Source organism: Athene noctua, chromosome 5, assembly GCF_965140245.1.
Source record: "Athene noctua chromosome 5, bAthNoc1.hap1.1, whole genome shotgun sequence".
Lineage (NCBI taxonomy): Eukaryota > Metazoa > Chordata > Aves > Strigiformes > Strigidae > Athene > Athene noctua.
This window is the reverse complement of record NC_134041.1, coordinates 50,364,153-50,370,152: the sequence shown is the minus strand read 5'-3', so window position 1 is coordinate 50,370,152 and position 6,000 is coordinate 50,364,153.

Genomic DNA, 6,000 nt, shown 5'->3' with positions numbered 1-6,000 from the left:
AATGGAAGGCAGAAAAAGATAATAGATCAATGAAGAAGTCAGTAATGTTAGCCAGTAAATAATATGAGACCTTTGAGTGCTGAAAAGCTTCCAAAAATTCCATTTTCAGGCAATGTACAGAAAGAGCTAGATAAAGTAAAAAGAAAAGATAGGAAAATATAACTTTGCAGGTATTGTTAATTATATATGTATTTTGCAATGAAAAGGGAAAGATAGAAAACAATTCAAGTCAAACATACAAATTTACATTAAAAAGGGAAAAGGGAGGGAAGTATCTAAGTGAGAACCCTTGTTAGTGAACTCAGGTGTTATGATCTTAGAGTTCAGCCAGGACCATTCTAAACCCCTGTTCTTAAGAATTAAATGAAACCTTACATGAGCTGCAATCAGTTTTGAAGCCAAAGCAAGACAGACATGACAATGACAGCAGGTCTGTTCATTGCTCTGCTCTTTTCATTGCTTTCCCTCTGAATACATGGACTCAGCAAATGCAAATTCAGGAATAGGTTGCTCACCTCTAAAGCACTCTCCATATATTTGGACCACATTATCTGAGAAGCCATCTATTTTTTCCAGCATATCTACCCAGTAAAATAAAAAGTGGCACTTCAAAGATCCTTCAGATGCTAAAAAGCAAAAGTTATAAAATGAAATAGTGTAGCACAGTGTGGATTCACCACCTCTTATTTGGAATTAGGAGATAATTAATCACGTAAGACTATGAGAGTAACCATGAAAATCCTATATCCTTTTGAAAATAATTTCTCAGACATGTCAATAGTACAACAGATACATAGTCATACCAATGTGTCTAACCTGACAACCATACAAGGAAGGAATTGCCTGGAGCATACCACAGCTGCTTTCTGGCCTTTTTATGGAGGTTAAGTTCCCACAGAAAGTGGGGTGCATGAAAAATGGCTGGTATTCCTTGAACTTACCTAAACAAACAGGTAAGCTATACTGGATGTCTGCATTTGCAGCGAAGTGCTACTGAAACCAGTAGTTTAGATATTAACCAAGACACCTGGATATGGCATATATTATACACTCTGTTACGAAGAAAATACATAGTCACAATGAATGATTCATTTTAGAGAAAACATATTAATTTAAAATTGTGCGCACAGCTAACTGGTCTTCAATAGATGAAAGCCCTGTGAATAGGGATTATAGAGTTTAGCCAAAGTTACTGAGAGAAAAAGTGATGACAAAGTAATAACAATTGCCTACAGTTCTTTTTAAAGGAGCGAAAGCCTTTATTTTTATAACAAAAGTAGTTCCTCCAAAATATTGATCCAGTACAACACCAAAAGCCTATTTAAACATTGCGCTATGAATAGCGGGTAGGTAATTCGCAATAAAATTTAGGCAATCAACATGTCTTTGAAAGGAGACTATAGACAGAAGGTACACCATACAAAAACAAGTATTTGGTGTATCATTTAAAACATGCTTGGAATATCATTCAAAAATTCCTGATTTAATTCACAAATTAAATTAGGAAAGAATACTTAGCAGAAAATAGACAACTTGTCTATATCTCTATATTAATGAACAAATAAATTCTAAAGATGCACAACATCTTGTAGCATAAATTTATAATTCATGGAGCCAAGTGTAGTTTGCACACAACAGAATACCGGTGATTTCAGTCTCCTAATTTCTACTAAATCAAATGTTTCTTTTAAATGCTGTATTGAGAAAAGCTTGAATCATACATGGCAAATCTAGTCTATTTGGGGGGGTTTTCATTGAAGTTGGAAACTAGTCTTTTTATGTCCTCAAAAGTTTAAACATTGTAGTATAATCTAATTCTTTATCTTGGCTATTCTTTTCTCTGTATTTTTCTTAGGTGATATTAATTCTCACAGATTATAAATTGAAAAGAGCAAGATCTGTGTGGCTTTGCTGCCAGACTAACTGGGAAAAGTATCTCTCTTGTACTTTGGATCCTTGGCTAAGAAGCTAATTTTTCAACAATTGTTAGGTGGAATCTGATGAAATGGGTAACACATGGCCATAAAATATTTGAATCCCTACAGGACTGTTGGGGGAATAACAGTTCTATTGAACTATACCAATTGAAATGAGACTATGATTTTGATTATATGAAGGGATAAAGATGGAAGTTCAGGACAGGACATGTCATTATTATTCCTTCAAATTAACTAGAGCAGTTTTTTCCACCATAAAATGGAATACCATTCTATAAGCATTACATACAATATAGAATAGAGTTTATTTCATATAGAAATAAAATGGGAATAATTTAATCACTGATACAGCAGTCAGCGGAGCAGCAATACAGTCTGTATGCTAAAGCTCAATCAATAAAATTAAAAAACAGAGGTGGGTGAGCTGGGAATATATTTCACCTACTGCTCTCATAACACTTCCTGTCATTTTTAGTTGCAAATAACCAAATGAATTTTCACAGGCAATTAGTTGTTAGAAATACCTGTGAAAGCAAGTATACTCCCAATGTCTCCAAGTAATTTAGACCAGCAGGTGTGAGGAAGCAGTACATCTTCAATAGCCCACAAAAAATTTCCAGAGTACCATTGGTAAGACTAAAAGAAATTAATTTCAGGAGGATAAGATAGCCTATTGTTTCTGTCTTACATTTAACTAAGAAACAACCAACTACAAAAGCTACTTGCACAAAAGCTGTACTACTCTTTGGAGCTTAGTAAGCCCTTCTCCTCAATTGGAAGACACTTCACAATGCAGCACTGTGAGTGTTAATTACACCATAAAAGAGTAACCCAATAACACACACAATAGAGACTGCAAGACCTATAAATCATCAAAATATGATTCTGCTTCGTTTCTTTAAGTGTAGAAAAGCAAAAAGAATAAAATTTTAATCTGAAAAATAGCAAGATGGTATGGCAGTGTCATACAAAAACAGTGAAAAATAAAACGATGAAAAGTACACTTTTCAACATATGCTTATACTTAAACATAGTATATGTGTGCATACAGAACACTTATATAATTGTGATCTTATGGTTTGTGCAATATCAGATTCATGACAACACTATTAAGTTGAGCTGTCATCCTGCTTTTTGTTATACTACCTATTTAAAAAGAAATAAAGAAGGCACTTCAGTGTGCATCTACAAGATATCTGTAATTTGGGGGTGATTAAAGTCAATCTAAATTCAGAACTGTGCCCAGGCATCTTTCCATCCCTCATATTTAAGTATAGAGATTTTTTTTTAGAATCAGGCTTATTTTCACGTGAAAAGCTGAGTTTCTAAAATCAGCCACTGTTCAAGGATGACAGTGATTTACTGAGAGAATCTGGAGCAATCTGGATCTAGCTGAGTAATACAAAATAGTGGATAGATTATTTGATGATATAAACATATTATTTGACAAATGGTATAAACATTATTCAGTTGAGTAATTTGTGCACGAAGAGTCTTCTGTTAAAAAGTCGATAGTCACCAAAAACATATTTCTAATTATTTCAATTTAAAGCAGTTTAAAACCATTGTGTTTCCTTTGGAAGATTTTATGGGTATATCCTTTGAAAATTTAATCAAAATACATTCAAAAGCATTTTATTTGGAAGAAGCAGAAGCCTTAAATTTTTCTGTAGTTTCAGTAATTTCATTTGCTTTGAGATGCAAATAGTAGATATGGACTGGATGAGTAATATTTTTCATCGAATAAAGAGTCAAAATCTTGACATAGCACAGATGATCTCACGAGAAATTATGATCACTGCTTCACTACGTAACTCTGAAGTTCCCATGTAATTTCATTATTGATTAATGGCCCTGGTGTAATATAAATAAAGCATCAAGTATCTTTTTACATTATGCAACTGTTTGAGATATATGTCTATATAAACACTAGGAGATTGCTCAGTGATTCTAATATGCATAATCTGTACAATTAGTCCTCCAAGAGAAAAGCAGTTATCTATTGAAAATGGAAGAAATGTAGGAAGGAAAGAATAGAAAGAATTAAGGTTTTTCTACTTGATTAAAAGATTTAGCTGAGACATCAGTATTAGAAGGCTAGTAAACCCAGGATTCCACTGTAGTTAGAAACAGAGGGAGAAGTTTGTGAGTCTGTTTACCTGTGAGATGACTTCCTGCTGGTAGTGCCTGTCTTGCTGGCAAGCATCAACAAGGATCTCAGTTTAGGTAGGATGAATCTGGGTACAGGTGCAAAGTCGCCCTGTTGCTGAAGGCCTGGTATGCCTATATGTTAAGCCTGATATACCTCAGCTGCTGAGGCTGTGCAGAGAGGTTTCCACAGAAGTGGTGAGGCCACAATTTATGAGCCAGGAAATAGAAACTTCTCTTACGCTGTCCTCTTCTACCCAGTGAAGTGTCATATAGGATCTAAGACAAATTTACTGGCCAACAGGGTGCTGGAATATCCTTATCAGCTTTCTTTAAAGTCACAAACTGGTCCTAGCTCCATAATTATATTTCTTGTATTTCAGTTTAAGTTATTGCTGGAATTAGTGAAGTGTTTTGAAATGAAAAGCTCAAGAATTTAAATGTAGATAAGCTTTATTTAAAAACTGAAAAAAGCAACCTGAAACTTGTGCTATAAATGGCTACAAGGCTTCAGCTCTAATTGAAAACCTCTTCCAAATACTGAGACATAAACAGATAGCCCCATTTCCCCCCCAAAAAAAGGAAATTATTACCAAAGAGAACTGTAGTCTAGAATTCAAAAACTGTAGAGTAAAAAATTAGAATTGTCAGAAATTACACTGAGTTTGAGTTTGCACCGAAAATTAAAAGCACATCATTAAGAACCCTTAAAACACAAGGAAAAAAGGATTTTGATAGAAGATGAAAAGAGCACAGTTTAAACACCCCGAAACTGGGGATAATAGGGCCCTGAAACTAAAATTCCTTACCTTAATTTCCATTAAGACTGCTATAAACATGAGGGCAAAGGAAAGATGGCTGGCAGGAATGAGGTTGAGAAGCAAACTGCTGATATTTAAAATAAAAGAAAAGTAGGCTCAGTACATCCAGCTGAATGATAGGGGGGAACAGATATTCCTCATATTTGAATTTTTAACTAGTCTGTCGTATGAGTGTAGTGTCTAACAGTGAGAACATGACAAATAAGGCACCTATATTCAAGAACAGGTTAAAAAAGCCCCAAAGAGATCTAGGCAATTACAGACTCGTTGGTTGACAGTATGCAAAAAGAGTTATCTAGCAAGCAGAAAAAAATGAAACATAGGTTCCATTATTGAAATAAAGAGATTTGATGAAATAGATTTTCCCACACATTTCTTGGACAACTAAAGGTTTTGACATAGCAATCACAGCTGACTTCAGAAACAACTGATACACATGAAACACTATTCAAGTGGAGAACATACCAGTGGTATTAAGATCACAAAGAACTATCCAATAAGAAAATGAGAAGTAACATTTATTCCATATTGATTTTATGATGGTATGACATTTACACCAAAACCAACTCTTCTAGATTTTCACAAATTGCACTATGCACTGAGTGTAAGAAAAATGAACAATAAAAACTCATTATTGCATGAGAGATTATCTATACTGTGCTATCTCCTAACAATGCAACACTCAGTAACCTATGAGCTATGGCAGTGTAAGTAGAAGAAAGGATTATTTGCCTTCCTTGCCCATGCATAGCCCTCACCCTAAAAAAACCCACAACAAACAAAACCCACATGAAACAACAACAAACAAAAACTCTTAGTTTTTTCTTGTCTAATGAAACTTCCTTTGAGTTTCTTTCCTACTTTCATTTATCATGACATATTTCTAACTGCTTTTTTTGGGGTATTTTTATCTTGCATTTTAATCCTTCATTTCTTAAATTGACTTTTACTTTATTTCCTGTTTATTTTTTTCCTTTTAAAGTCCCATATTCCTATCCCTTCCATAAGAAAACATGGAAACAAACTTTGCTGCTCTATGTAATCATGTAAGGAAAATTAAGACCTCTTACCTGAGAATTTCTTTACTAAATACT